This window comes from Pteropus medius, unplaced genomic scaffold, assembly GCF_902729225.1.
Source record: "Pteropus medius unplaced genomic scaffold, Ma_sr-lr_union100, whole genome shotgun sequence".
In the NCBI taxonomy this organism is placed as follows: Eukaryota; Metazoa; Chordata; class Mammalia; order Chiroptera; family Pteropodidae; genus Pteropus; species Pteropus medius.
Genome location: NW_024349800.1, coordinates 44,749,622 through 44,766,219, shown reverse-complemented (window position 1 = coordinate 44,766,219; position 16,598 = coordinate 44,749,622). Strand labels below are relative to the sequence as shown.

At 36.3% G+C, this 16,598-nt stretch overlaps 1 pseudogene; it reads right to left on the bottom strand.

Moving 5' to 3' along the window:
• Positions 1 to 15,200: 15,200 nt before the first annotated feature.
• LOC120622513 (uncharacterized) lies at positions 15,201 to 15,319 on the bottom strand (annotated as a pseudogene).
• Positions 15,320 to 16,598: the final 1,279 nt, after the last annotated feature.

Here is a 16,598-nt window from a genome sequence, read left to right as displayed (position 1 = left end):
TTTAATTTTCACTGTCAGATCTTAACATCAGTGATTGTCTAGTCATTTTGATTGTCCGAAGCTTTCTTTAGTAGAGAAACAGTATTCTCTGTTTTTTTGAGGGCTGTTGTAGCTGTTGTTTGCTTGTTTATTTGGCAGATTAATAACAGTTGTGTCCTTTTTACGTAAAGTTATGTTTGGCTGAATAATACACAATGGTTTGCGTTTCCTTTTCCTTAAGTATCTTAACATATGCTTCTTCATTTGCTTTTGACATAAAGTCAAAATGTCTAATGACAACCTGATTTTCTTATAAGTGATTTGGTGATAGTGGGGGAGTACTACTTGATTCCCATAGGACACTTTTTTTTCTTTAAAATCTAATTGGTTTACTAGAATACATCATGGCTCTCCTGTGATGATTTTCCAATATATGTAGCATACTCTTTCAAGATGAAGTTTCAAATTTTTTTATTTTATTTTTTAGACTTTAAAAAGTTTTCTCGATTGATAGTCTAGTAATTGTTCTCTTCCTTTGCTCTGGCTTTCTCCAGGGAATCCTATAATGGTATGTCAGATCTTCTTTGCTAACCTTCTACTTCTACCTCTCTCTTAAGAAAAAATTAAATCTTCTTTTATATATTTTTTTGATTTTAAAACTTACCTCCTTTCCATTTTCTCTTTTTTAAAAATTATTTATTATTATTTATGCCTATAACACCTGGTCTTCCTAGGTGGTCTCCCATCCAAGTACTAACCAGGCCTGACCCTACTTAGCCTCTGAGATCAGACATTAGGCTTGTTCAGGGTGGCTTGGGCGTAGACCATGGACTGTGGCTCCACCGGGCTGTGAACCCAGGACCTTCTGCGTGTAAAGCAGACATGCTAACCACTACACTGCGGAACCACGTCCACCCACCTTCTATTTCTTTTAAGGCATTATTTATCTATTGTTTTCTTTTGCTTTTGAGTGATTTCAAGTTTAATCTTTGTTTCTAAAATTATTTTTTCTTCTATTCATGTTCATTTCTGAGTTTTGTCCCCATTCTTTTAAAGCTTCCATTTTCCAATAACCTAATTTCTATGTGTTTCATAGCTTCTATCACTGTTATAAATATTTTCACTTTTTTTCCCCTAAAATTATCAGAGTGAAGCTTTGGGGACATATATTTCTAGAGAGCCTTTATTGTATTCTGTTCCCTGTTTATTTTTTTAATAACTAATTTTGTATGGAATTTATCTACACTCCTTCTTTTTTGATTACGTGTATGAGAAATAAGTTTTTTTCTGTATTTTAGACAGGAAGAGGAGGTATCCAGGATAGCTTTTCTAGATCCAGGGCTTTAGAAAACAACCTTTTCTGTTGTTTTCATGTAATGATTTAAAAAAAATGCATAGTGTGGTTTCTGAGACCGGACACTCTGCACCCTTCCCCCACTTTCATCTGGATTTTCTTTTACCTTTGCATTTTGTAACCTGTGCTGCTCAATTGGTATTCTCCTCAGGATGAGATTTTTGTCTCATGTGGGAGCTTTTATTTATTTTGAAAATTCCCAGGGATAAGATGCCCTTGTCACATCTAATCTTATAATGGCTCCACCCTCCACATTCTAATGATGCCAGTAAAACCCTCCTCGCTTCTGCAGCTGTTTCCAGGTTGGTGTCACACTGTTCAATGAGCATTCTGGCCCTGTGGGGCTCTCTCGTTCTCTCAGCCATTAGAAGCTGCTTTGCCTTGTTCTCTCTCCCACACAAATGTGGATAACGTGTGTGTATTTGCCACTGCTGGTTTTCCCTACTTTCCTGATTGCATTTTAGGGTTCACATATGCTCCTAGGTTTGTTGTAGCTGTGACTCGTGGGTATTTGGGTTTATTCTATCATATTTAGTTGGAGGGGAGAGGGTTTCTAGGATATTTCAAAATTAGGTATCCCACTATCTCTTTCCCCAGATCCTTGATATTTCTTTTTAACAAATTTCCCTGGCAATTATAAAGTGCAGCATGGTTGAGAAGTCAGAAGCTCTGAATCCTTGCTCAACCTCCATCATTTTCTGGCATTGTACTTTTTAAAGTCACTTAAATTATTTGAGCTTCAATGTCCTTATCAATACAATGATCACAATAATACCTGTATTGACTTCCTCACAGAGTTGATGTATTTTGTATGATTCACACTTGTGAAAATTCTTTGAAAATGTGAAATTCTGCACAACATATGCATTAGCAGTACCTTCTTAAATGAACACCAACTGCAGCAATAACCATGCCTTCGATCCACATACAACGTTCTGTACAAACACTGCAGAGGGGAAGGCAGTATTTAACTAAGGAAATCTGAACTCTTGCATTATTTTGAGACACTGTTCCCTCTTGGTCCAGAACAGTCATTAGGATGGTTCTGCCTGTTTGTAGGCTGGGATGGCTGGAGGTCATGCCTGCTGGGTTCCGCTTCAAAAGCATTGCTTTTGTCTTTTCTGTTTTATGTTCTTCGACAGATGATGTGTATGTAAAACCGTTCAACAACAGCAACAAGAACAACAAGAACAACAAGAACAACAAGAACAACAACATATTGTTTTAGAAATATCCTGGACTTGGCAATCCCTAATTTAGGCACATGCTATGGGGCAAAATTTTATTTCCCTTTCGATTGTTTGGAACTCCATGCATTTTCCATCAGACACAATACAATGTTAGCTCATCTCTATGCTAACCTTCAAAATACAGTGAACCTGCAAGATATATGGGACCCCGATTAGGTGCTTATGATACTAACCCGAGCACTCTATGTTGTCTGTCCTGGTGGCAAAGACTAATATGTTGCTGAAGAGAGAAGGGAAATTTTTTTTCTTACCGATTCCTAGTACCCTGACAATTTCAGGCAAATTTTAGAAATAACAATTAAATTTTAATTTTCCATCAGTCTCCCTTTCTTTCTGCACTCCTCTCCAGTGTCCTCATGCCCCTCTCCTTCTGGCCTCTAATAACTTCAGGCCGTGACTTTGTATCATTTCAACCAAGGAGCAGAACAAAGATTTGGTCTTCTAAAGTGATTTTTTAAATTAAATTTATTGGGGTGACATTAGTTAATAAGATTATCTAGATTTCAAGAGTACAATTCAATAATACATCATCTGCGTATCACATTGTGTGTTCACTACCCAAAGTCAAATCTTCCATCACCATATATTTGACCCCTTTTACCCTTTTCTGCCTCCTTCCTCCCCACTTTCCTTCTGGTAACTGCTAAACTGTTGTCTGTGTCTATGAGTTTTTGTTTGTTTCTCTTGTTCATTTGTTGCTTTCAGTTTTATATGCCACAAATGAGTGAAACCATATGGTTCTCAACTTTTTCTTTCTGACTTATTTTGCTTACCATGATAATTTCAAGATCTTTCCGTGTTGTTGCAAATGGCAGTATTGCTTTCATCTTTTCTTATGGCTGAGTAATTTAGTGACCACCACTGGCCCCAAACTATAGTCTCTTTTCCACAAAGCAACTGATCTTTGTCAGCCATCAGAAAATTAATATAATTAAACCAATGCACACTAGTGAATGACTGATGGCCCTTAACAGTTATTAATATTTTTAAAACAGGGTGCTTGCATTGCTAATTGGAGAAGTTTAAACGTTATTGCTAAAAAATGGAGGAAAAAAGCAAAACATCAGGTCATATCAAGGATGGATTTTGCACAGATGACTTAATAAATGAATTCCTGGGTTAGGGCCACTGCAAAGCATGTAAGCTATGCTCTTTATATTATAGAAAGCGCCACCATGTGGAAAGTGGCCCCTGGTGCTCAGTCACTCAGTGGCCCTTACCAGGGTAACTCTATTAGACTATATCTTACTTTTCCTTATATTCCACCTCATTGATTTCTTCAAAGCATTAAATTTCACAATGTCTCCTCAGACTGTAGAGCAGGTCACTTATAAATATAGGTTGTTTTACAAGTCAGATGTCTCTAGAGCCCATGCTTGGATGCTCAAGCATATCCGAGGGAGAGATTGCCAGTTGCCTACCCCAACATCCATTCTCTCCTCCCTCCTTAATTAATGGAACTCTGATATGTTGTGGGTGGCAGTGTATGCAGACACATTCTTACATTTTCCATCATTTCTAGTAGATAGATTGTAGGTGTATGTGTAATATCTGGTCACTGAGATTTATGCAAAATTGTTGGGTGAGTTTTCAGAAACACACTTTAAAATGGAGAGGATGCCCCCTTTGTCTTTGTTCCCTTTCTTCTGCTTACAGGCAGGAACTTAGACCTCATCACTGGAGATTGAGGCACCATCGAGGTAAGGCAGAAAAAGCCAGGATCTTTGAGAGGGATGTGAAGCCAGAATACCAACTCTGGTCTACCCAGATGTTGAGAGCTTTTGCTTGAGAAACTTCTGTCTTGTTTAATCCTCTGTTTTCTAAATCTCCATTACTCACAGCAAAGTCTATTATTGTTACAAGCCCCTAAGTCACAATATAACTATAGTCAGGGTCTCTTATAGTTAAAGTGACTTAAATTCTGTTTTAAAATGTATGACATTTCAGTTTAAGGATATTTATTTTACCAAGTCAAGGAAGGTATATGTGAATGATATGTGGTGAAAGAAAAGCAGTTCAGAAAATAGACTAGAGCAGTTTGTAAGTGATCCCGAAGTATAAGAATTCTGGGGACAGTCTCTTGGGCGAGGGCATAGTCAATGTAGAGATAAGCAAGTTTAATGATATTTGAGGTTTTGTTTGTTCTTTTATATATAGTTTAAAAGTTATGTATCAAGGTAACTACATTGTTTTCAAATTCTTACGTCTCACAGTTTTAACTAAAAAATATAGAAGACTCAAAATTTGTTCCATTAATAGTTTACATATATAATTCATCATTGAATTATTATGGGACTCATAATTCTTTTAATTATCTATGGCTGATGATTCTCTAACTTTTGTTGGTTCTCAAAATTTAATATGTATAAAAGCATTACCTCGGGAACTTGTTTAACTGGCTTTAACTTGTTTAATTTGTTTAACCTGTTTATCTTGTTTACTTGGATATGCTTGTGTGAGGCCCCGGAATCTTAATTGAATAAGTACCTCAGATGATTTTGTGGTGGTTAATCCACAAACCACACATGAGCCAGTACCAGGCTCTCTGCCTCCACTCCATGCAGGCAGCCTAAAGGCAGCCTTCTGAATTTTGGGTATAAAGACTACCGACTTGCCCCAAAGAGTAGGTTCCCCACAGCAGCAGCATAGACATCACCAGGGAGCTCATTAGAAATGAAGATACTCAGCCCCATCCCAGACACACTGAGTTATAATCTGCATGTTTAGTGAGATTCTGAGGTTGGGGGCTGGTAGTGGGATGATTCACAAGTACATTAAAGTTTGAGAAGCTCTGTCCTCCTGGAAATCAATCAGCCTTCATAACAGTGGTTCTTTATCACTAGATTGCCTCCAAACCATCTAAGGAGCCCTGAAAAATTACCCAAGTTCTACTTCAGACTCACTGACCCTTCAGCAATACAGGGACAGGAAATAGCTTTTAAAAAGACCCAAAGGTGACTCTGATGCACACCACTATTTAAAAACAATTGCTCTATAGGGTCTGCCTGGCAACTCAGAACCTTTGGGATGACAAAAATCATACTGGAGAACTTTCAAATCTCAGTTTTGCTTTGTGGTGTGACAGCCTAAAATTCAGAGCAGACATTTTTATTACTTTGTGTAGCCTTTGTTCTTTTTAGCTTTCTTGTCCTAGTTGTTACACAGGGAGAACTCAAAGAAGTCAGTGGGTTTTCATCTCTGTCCTGTGTCCTCAGGGGACAGCTGATTTATTCCCAAGTTCTCCTGCCTTTTTAATTTTCTTTTTCTTTTAACTTGAAGGCTGTACTAGTGTAGGTCAGCAGATTCATAATTCACTCTGAGACTGGAGAAAGGACTCTGAGCTTCTCATTTTCCTCAGGAATTGAGCAGTAGTTTGTTAAAACTCCAGAGCTGTCAGCCGTCACTGTAAGTGTGGTCCCCATAAATATGAAGAAATAATGAAACTTTATTAAAGGACAGCCTAGGCATGAATCTTTATTTCATTTAATAGGTCTTGTATTAAAGTAACTTTCAAGACATTCAGATGTAATTTTTAACTCAGTCACTTGTGGGTGGACAGTTTATTGAAGGTATTTTAGTTTATAACTGAAAGGGGCTATAAATTATGGCCCCAGTTCGTATTGTCCTTAAGGACATGCCAGTGGATATTTGGTAGGTGGGACCCAAACCAACTGAGAACAATCAGATCTTTACTTGGTAGTCTGTGGCTAAATTGTCACTTGCTATTTTCCTGAATCTAGGAAGAGGTAAAGAAGGCCGAGGTTCATCGCTTGAGGAATTTCTTCTAGTGGGTGATTTCTTTAGGAATTTCTCTCGCTTACTTTATCTCCAGTCCAAATGCTAACCCAGCAGCAGAAAACCCTCTTTCCTGCATGTCAGTCAGCATAAGAAAAAGTATCAGTCACAAGAACTATGGGATGAGGTTTTTCTTCTACTACTTGAATTCAGCACCTTGGAGAAGGCCCACTTACCTTCTGTGGGCACAGTGGTGTCACATGGACCTCTTGTTGCCCAATTACTTCAACAGTTCTCTGTTTTGAAAAGGGATCAGCTTAAATGAAATTGCTCTTTTTATGATAAAACATTTTGGGGCCGAGGAAACTATTCCTATATCTTTTAAGTAATTCCTACTTTTCCCTATCTTCTGCCCTGTCACTTTCTCTCTCCAAAGTCCTACTGTATTTCATAGTTGAGAGGACATTTATTGCAAGCTGAGGAGTGTTGGAGGATAATACTTCTGGTAGATAATGATATCCATTGTGCCATCTTGCCACTGAAGGAAGCCTATTTGCCTTGAAAATAATAAATATCATCTCAGTAGGTAGTGCTTTTTAAGGATTTTATAACAAAGATAAAAATTGTGGTCAGCCAATTAGCAAACATTTAACACACTTTTAATGTTATATAATAAATGAAAGAATATGCAAAGTAGTGAGGGAGAAGATTTTTTTCTGCTGCATTAAGTTGATTGTGTGTTAGCATTTATCACAAAAAGGAATCCTCATACATGGCTAGTTAGGAGGCTGAAATGAGTTGAAGGAAGGAACAGGTGTAAAGATAAGGATCCTGACTTTACAATCAAGGCAAGGGGTGAACTTGTCCTCTTAAACTTCACAATGTACTTTTCATAGGAATAAGCCTTGTGTACTTTTTTAGTCAAATTGGAAGATAGCTACTGATTTTATCCTCATGAAGAAGCACCTTAATTTTTTGAAGCAGTGATTCAGCAAATTATACTAAGCAATCTTCTAGTTTTAGTCACTTGGACTGTGATTGTGCCATATTATAGTAATTTTTATCAAGGGGTGGACTGACCTGGTACAACACTTTGTGGCAACTCATTGCTGATTTACTCCTTATGTGGCCACCTTCTGAATAAAAGAAAAAATAGAAATGTGAGGAGGATTTTCCTATTTTCTAATTTAGGATTAAATAGTCTTTGGCGCTTATGGAGTGCACAACAGAGAAACAGGTCACAGGGGTCTTTTCATGGTTTAGCAGTGATAGGCCTGCCACTCAGCCTCGAGGAGGCATGCCTTCTGTTTTACCTCATAATATTCTCTACAGCCATCTTGGAAAACTCCTTATCTGACAACGGGCCCATTTTAATAAATTTACTTTCTCACAACAGGATACTTAAAGCATAAATAAGAACTAATCAAAACAATATTCTTATTTCTGTCTTTGATTCCTAATCCCTACTTTGGGACATAAACTGTGGCTGTGTAACCCAGAATGAGTAGAAATGCCCAGGAGGAAAGGTGGAGTAGTGAAAAGGGAGGAGTTTAAAAGCCAAACACTTGATTTGACTAGTCTCCCGCCCATACTTTAGGACCGGAGATGCTCAGATTGTGATCAAAGGGGCATATCTTTCTGTTCATGACAGCATCCCTAGTGCAGAGCACGTGTCTGCCTTATGACTCTCTGCAAAGAGGTGTTGATTAACTGATTAATTAGAAGGTCACCTGAGATATGGTAAGTGAAAACACACAGTGGAGAAACTCAGTGAATGCTCTTTGCCTTTCTCTGATCTGCTGATGTGTGGGCGGTAGAAACCCATCACTTTCTGTAAGTGTGCATCAGCCATGCAGAGGCTGTGCTCAGAAATATTAGATCATTTGATAGCTGGACGTCCAAAGAGACAAAGTCCAGCAGGAGTTGTGGAAGAGACAGCAAGGCCAGGTTTTGTTTTTCTTTTATGTTCTCTTCATATGACACCTTTTGATCCTTATCTAACTTTGATATATAATGACATTTTCTGGGGGGGGGAGACCTCTAACAGACTTTACAGGTACAAAAAATATGAAAAAAGAAGGCAGATATAATGATTAGTTTGATTCTGCTTACTATCTTCTTATCATATATTTTTTTTGTGTGCTGACAGGGTTTCGGTGTTTACAAATTGAGACTGTAAAATGCTTAGCATTCTGACTCGCTAAACCCACAGTAGTGGTTACAAGCTGTTCTTCTGTTGTTACTAAGCAATTATCAAAAACTTATTTAGTGCACAGGGTGGTGCCAATTAGTGTACAGAATACACAAATAAAACTTGGCATTGTGAAGCACTAAGCAATCTTCTGTAAAGGGGGCTGCTAATCTGTATTTCTCCATTTTGGGGACAAGAATCTTGTTTGCGATGGTCTCCCTATCAAAATGTCAGAATTTCTTTAATTAGAATTTTAGGGAGGCAGGAAAACAATTAGTTGAGAGTGACCAAGTACCTTAGTTGTGAGTAAATGAAAATAGTATGTAATGAACTTAAGCTATCATTTATCGGCAGTACTGCTGATATGTTGGGACTTGATATAAACTTCCAGTTTCTCCTCTGTAGCTTGGTGAGGACTGTTAGTTCTCTTTGTCTTTTTCAAGTATTGCAGAGAGGATGAACTTCAGATTGGAATTCGCAGGCATGTGGATACTGTCCCAGGTCTCATGCCTGAAACATTCTGGGTTGAACTCTTATTTCAAAGTCTTTGCTTTTATTTTCTGCTTATACATGGGCTCAAGGTTTATTTGCTTAACTTTATGACTGTGTTACTTTCATTAACCTCTACAAAATGTTTATTGTTAATTTTTGTTCAACTAAAATGGACTATTCTTTGTCTTTTTGCATAGAGCTGTATTATACATTACCATGGTTTTAGTACTTCCAAATCCTGCAAATATCTTTCTAGAGCTTCAAACCTATGTATTCAATGCTTACCAGAATGTCCTGTCAATCACTCAAACTCAGCATGACTAAAACAGATTATTTCCTATTCTCTCACAACCCCACTTCCAAATTGTTTAAATCCAGACTTGGCCACTTTTTGGTGTGGGACTTGGACAGGTCACTCGTCCTTTCTGTATCTCATTTTCCTCATCTATAAAAGGAGATAAAAATGACAACTATGCATAGACTTGATGAATGAGTTAATGTGTGCCTTCACATAATATACACTATGTAAATGTTAGTTATTTTAAATATTATTTCCTTGGGGTTCTCTGACTTTGCAAATGGCACCACATTAACCCAGTAGCTAAAGCTAGAAACCTCAGCATCATGCTCAATTCCTCCCTTACCACCCCATCACCCACCAAAGACCAAGTCCTGTGGATAACTACTACTTACATACATCTCTTGAATCTTACCTCTTTTCTTTAACCCCAGTGACACCGTGTAATCTTATATTACTGAAATAGCCTCCTAGCTAAAGCTTCACTGACTACAATACCTTTATTATTCCTAATCTCTGAAAGAAATACAAAACTGTATTTTAAAAATGCAAATCTAATTGAATATCCTCCTTGTGTAAAACCTTTCCATTATCTCCACTGTTTTTAACAAGGTACACAGAGGTCTGAATAATCTGGCTTCCGCTTTCTTCTTTAACCTCATCTCCTATCATGCTGTCCCTCTTCCCTTTCTTCTGGGTCTTTACTGAGGCTATTTCTCATGCTTGGCCTGAAGGGCTCTTCTCCTTGTCCAGCTGCCCATTTCCCCAACCCCGATGGCTATCTCCTCATACTTTAGGTTTCAGCTTAGATGTCACTTTATTAGCTGCCTATGCATTATATATGCTTCGACTCCTTAGCATCCTTATTCCTTGGAGGGACAGTCAACTACAGTTCCCTAAATCGATCCATTCTCACTGAGGGGGTGGCTTTGTGACTACTTAAAAATCTAAGCCGTAGATATAGGTTCTTCTGGGTTAGATACTGTTCTCTGGGTTAGAGACCAAAATAGCACCAAGACCAGCACCCTGTATGGAAATTCAAGTTCTCCCAAGTGTGTCTACAAGGTAGGGAAACAAAAGGTGATGCTTGAGTAGTGTAACAATTTCATTCACTACACAAGCATCATCTTTTGTTGAGCTCTTAAGATAAATTTTTTTTTTGTCTTTGACCAGCTTCTCTTAATAGCTTGCAGAGTGAGGATTAATCTTGGATCTATATGTTTAAATAGATAAATTCTATCGGTTATAAAAGAAAATAATATACCAGGACCTAAAAGAATTTGGTCATCAGATTAAGAAAAATGGAGTATGCCTTAAGTATTCTTTTTTTTTTTTTTTTTTTTGAGAAAATATGCAGTTGTAGGGAATTTGGAAAATGCCTATATGACATGCATATTCTTATCTTCTCTGGGCTAGTTTAGTGATATATACAGCTTTTGAGTTAAATAAGAATGGCTACAAAACTGCTGAAGCTTGACCAGTAATTATGGATTAAAGCTAATGGGAATTTGCCTGGAGGTGGATGTTGATGAATTCGGAAAGGTTTTTGAAGAATCTTTTAAATCACTCAGACTCTCTATTCTGTTAGTTGTCAATGAGGGGCTTTACATAGATGAGGATAATACACATTTTATAGATTTGTATGGCACTTTACAGTTTACTAAGTGTTTTCACATTTTTTCTTTTCTGAGAGTAATATAAGGCTTCTTGTGCTCCAAAATTCTATTATTTTATGTTTTATTGATTCTTTTGAATACTTTATGAGATTTTTAAAATTTAAAACTGATATATTGAACAATTTTAGTTTGGTAGTGATATTACCTTCCAACCTCTTTACTTTCTTAGAGGTTACTTGGATTATGATTATGGACTCTGTTAATGAATAGTCTGCTGATGAATAAATAATGTAGAAATATCCATAAGATGCATTTCAAAAAAATGATCTAATTTTAATGCCTTGTGAACAACCCAAGTTTTAAATAGGTGAAGATTATATAATTGTAGCACAAATTTCCCTGTACTTTTTTTTTTAAAAGAATTCTGCAAGATGGAAAATAACTTGGTACACGTGAGAATCAGCTTTCAGATTGTCATTATCATGGAAACTACAAAGACAGTTGAATTATTATATCCCAGTTGCTCAATATAACTAAGTAAGTAAAAATAATGGTCATTGTCAGACCATCTAAATGCTTCAACAAATTCAAACATTTTCTCATTTCTCTAATGTTAATTTGAAATTATTACTACTAAAAATGAGCCCCTAAAGGAGCTGAAATAGTTTAATATAGATTATTTTTAAATTAAAGGAAATAACTTGGGGGAATTTGTTTTTTGTTTTGTTCTGTGTTTTGGGGAATTGGGGATAGATATGTGGGAAGAAAAATAATTTTTCCTCCTACCCTTAGAAAGTTCTTCTGGCTGGACTAATCATTAAAATGACATAAAGCAGATTAACAGGAGAAAACCAAGTTTTAATTCATGTGCATGAGGAAATTAACATAAGCATGAAAATTCCAAAGACAGTAAGGCAAAATAAGGTATATGTCACTCTGTACTAAGGAGGTGAAGGAAAGTAAAATAAAGTATATGTCACTCTGTACTAAGGAGGCGAAGGGGTCTAGTACTTCGAGGCAAAGGAAAGTAAGGTAATTTATATGAATATGAAAAGAGTTCATGGTTAATAAACAAATGCTTGTTGGGCCATCTTGAAACAATGAGGACTTTGATTGAATGGGCCTTCCTAGCTTCTCCCTGTCAACCATACTTAGTTCATATTAAACTATAGTTCTGTATGATGATATCTCATTCCTGGAGCAGGTCCCCTACTTAAATTCTTTTAAGCAGTAAGCAGAAGGTCAAAGGTTTTTTTCTGAGTCTTTCTTTTCTTAAAAATAATCAGCTTAAAAATCAATATCCCAAAGAGGCATATTTTGGAGTGACAAACTCTGCTCCCCCTCATAGGGTAGGGAAAGAGGCTGTTTAGAGGTGATTCTCATCATTTCTTGTATAGATTTTTATCTAGGAAAGACTTTCCAAGGAGAAATAGTGGTGCTCAATGCTAACATAGCTCTCTCTCCTAGACACCAGACATCCTCCTGTTTAGATTTTCATACCTTTTCATGACAGCACCTAGAGGAAGAAAATGATTAAAATAACATTTATCAAACATCTATTGTGTAACAGGTACTCTGTACACAGAGAGTAAAAGGATCCAGATGTAGACTCTAGTTCTAGGTAGAGTCACCTTTTTTTTTTTATGTGGAGGTTAGGTGACCCTAAAGGAATTTAAGCATGACAATTGTACCTCTTCTTTTTCTACCCACAAATTTACATGAGTAAAGGTCTGGGACTTCATTTTTGAGAATCAAATTTGTTAAAACTTGTTGTGTGGACTGGATTGGCTCTTTCCTGGCCATCTTAAAAAAAAGTGCTTTTGAGAGGAATTTGTCCTGAGAGGAACAGGAATTTCAGTCAGGGCTGACTCTTTCATTGAGGACTTGAGGCTGAGAACTCTAGATGGCTCATCATCTGTGAAGCAGCAGATGCTGGAACCTAATCCAGCCTAGCAAACCTGGAAACTAAATTGTGACCCAGGAATGTGTCTGCGTGAAGACATGGGACTTGCTTAATACATAAATTTAACTCTCAAATTCAACATGTACATGGCAGAAACTAGAAAGTCAAAATTACAATTTATTTTTTGGACCTTTCTGGATTCTCTGTCAATGAAGTTCAAAGAGCATGTACCTCAAAGTGAGATGAAAGACTTCATCTTTTGTTTTCCCTTTCAGATTTAATTCACACATGCCTCCATAGTGTGAGTGCCTCACCACATGGAAAGAGAACTGGTACATTGATTACACATGATTTCCACTTGCACCCTGATATTAAGTTCTAACTTCCATATATTATGGGACTGTGGTATAATAATTGGAGTCTAAGCTAAATTTGAAATAGACTCCCTCTGACTAAGCAGAGCAGTGACAAGCTACTAACCTAAGTTTCTACTGTGACCTGGGCAAATTGGCAGGGACCTGTAATAGAAGCCAGTCACCACGATGAGACAACAGAAGACACCTAGGTCATGTGAACTGATCACTCTGTTAAGTGTGGAGTACTTTGATTTCAGCAAGAAGTGACTCTGGCCTCAGGAATAGTATGAGCAAGACACTGACAAGAGCATGGACTAGGGGCTATTTCTGCTTCGTCTCTACAGGAAGGAAGCTGCTCATGTTTGACCCAATGAGCTCTGGTGGTAAAATCAATAACTCATCATACTAGGATGGTGAAGCTTTGGGAGCCTAAGTGATGTTTCTTTCTAATCCTCTTTCCAGCATCTGCTCCTTTCATTCCCTCTTTTAATTAAAACCCAAGGAGCTAACTATTTATCTTGGTAACTAGAAAGTGAACAATGGATTTTAAAAAAAGCATTCATGTTTCTAAGAGAATACTCTGAAGACAGCAGTTAAATATAATTTTCTATCAATATGAGCAGGTTAGGGCAAAAGGAAAAATTGTTTTCCTATCTCATAATTCTGGTTAAAGCAACATAGAATACTTAGTGAAGATAAATATTTTAGTCTCTTTATTTTTTCCCGTGCAATGAAAAAAAGCTCATAGATGAAGTATGTAGTCATGTCAGTAAATATTTATAAAGTTCCACTCAGCCACATTTTATAAAGACTTCCAAATATCCTTTGTCCTGTAATTCTTAAATTTTGTACAATTTTACCAAATGAGGAAAATAGCCTTTTTTATAACATTTATAAATGACCATTTTGCTGGAATGTATTCCTAGAAATCAGTAATGCTGTGAAACATATTTTCTCTTAGACAATATTAGAGTAGGAAATCACATTTCTTATGCAGGTTTAGTAATCTATAAATCATACCCATGACCCAAAACACATCATAAAAGCAGGGATAACTAGCCATCAATGTAAATATTTAATAGTTGAATTTTATTCTTAGAAAAAAATAGATTATTATATATATACTAGAACCAACAATATATTTTCATTTCATAGCTCTAGAATTGTCAAACGATGGCAATTCCCTATGGTTTAATCTGTCATACATAATATACTTGAAGTTCGCAAAAAGAAAACTTAGATTATAAATTTGGTCACAATCAATATATTAGCTCAACGTGTTTTTAAACTTTTCTTTAATGATAACATCGCTTCTCTGATTTGGAAAGGCTCTTTTTAGGATAATTTGGATAGCAGTCCTGGGAAATTTAAATTAATTATGTTCCTGATATTTTGTGCACAAAATACTTGGGACATAACTACTATTGTGGATGAAGTTCTGATGATTCTTTTATTGACAACAATACATTTGAAAGTAAGGGTTAGGAAAAATAAGACTTAAAAAAGTCAAAGAGATATGGCAATATAAATATTTATTAAAGCACTATTTATTATAATGAAAAATAGAAAAACATAAATGCCAAAATGAAAAGATTAGCTAAATGCATGTACAGTACAAGGAAAAGTACAATACTACATCATTTTAAAATGATGTAGAAGAATATTTATTAACAATGGAAAAATCAATATTATCAATATATATTGTTAAATGAAATGTGTAGATCACAAAGTAACACAGTATAAAAATACACATTAAAACATATAGGTCATGTAATAGGAAGGCTAATTAGCAATGGAATTGCTAATAAGAGTTTTTCTGATTGTGTTATTTTAGTTTTCTTCTTTTGCTAGTTATTTGTTAATTGCTAAAGAATATCTTTTATCCTTATAAGAAAAAACAAGAAAATTTAGGACTTCTTTACTGCTACCTCCAGAGACTTTTTTTTTTAGGTGAGATAATTCTTGGTTGACCTCACAGATTGCAAGGACTTTGTCAGCTTACAATCCCTTATTTTTAAATTTTTTACACCTCTAGCACCTGGTCTTCCTAGGTAGTTTCCCATCCAAGTACTAACCAGGCCCAACACTGCTTAGCTTCTGAGATCAGACAGGATCAGGCTTCTTCAGGGTGGCATGGCTGTAGACTCCAGAGACTTTTTGTTAATTACTTTAAATTATACCATTGTGAACTCCTTGTACATGTATTTTTTTATGGGATGAATTCCTGAAAGTTGAGTTGATGGAGTAGAGTATATAAAATGTAATTTTTGTAGATTTGAACCAAAAGATTACATCTCATATAATGTAAGGGAAAAAATACGAGAAGGGGATTTATAGAAGCACAAATACTAATATTCAATGAATATATAAAAAGCAAGGCAAATTAAAGTAACATGATTTTCCACTTATCAGATTTGTTAAAATTAATGAATTTGATATATTAAGTTTTGGTAAGGGCATGGGGAAACAAGTGCTCGCGTGTAGAATTGGAGGGAATATAAATTGGTACAGTGTATTATTTTTTAAATTAAGGAAATTAATAGGCCTGATCTTTCCCCTTAATATCTCATTTTCTTCAAAACCACAGTGGCTTTAGTTTTTAACCTATTAAGGAATCCCTCTCCTTATCTCCAGAATAGATAAGACTCTTGAGTGCTACTTTTATTTTCCACAGCCATTTTCCTTTCTCAAGGCTCTCTTAATCCAACTGATTCTGCAAGGAAGGTCTATATTCTACTTGTTTGTTAAAGAACCCTAGAATATGGCATATGCTTTTACATGTCAGTTTTACTGTGTGATGACCTTAATATCTCAGAGACTTACATATCAAACCTCATGCATCTGTGGGTCAGCTGGAGAGGCTATTTCAGTCTGCACTTCAGGTTACATTCTTTTGCATGTGTTTTTCATTCTTATCGGACCTGGATACGTGGGACACATTATTCTCATGATTAATGGTGGGAAGGCAGAGGCAAGTGGGCAAGCCACACGATGCATGCAGACTTAACTGTCTGCTTCCATCATGTCCACTGGCATTCCATTGGCCAAATTAGAAGACATTGCCAAGCCAAAAGTCACTGGGTTGAGAATTATACTCTGCCAACTCTAGTAGAAGGTGCCACAAAGTCATACAGAAAGGGCATGACCTGTGTACTTCTATACCACACATATCTATTTTAATAGCATGAATGGTAAGAAAGCATTCGCCAAGTAGTAGAAGAATAATTTGCTTTCAGAATTCCCTAGTGAGTATCCAAATACACATTTTGAGGCTATACTGGTTACATTACTGAGGTAGATAAAATTATCTTTCGCGTGAAATTTTTGTTTGTTAACAGTCAAAATAATGAACATATCAAACCTTGTATGCATCTGTATATTTTGCCAGTCACTTTCCCGTACATATGTTCTTTTCTGTTTGAGT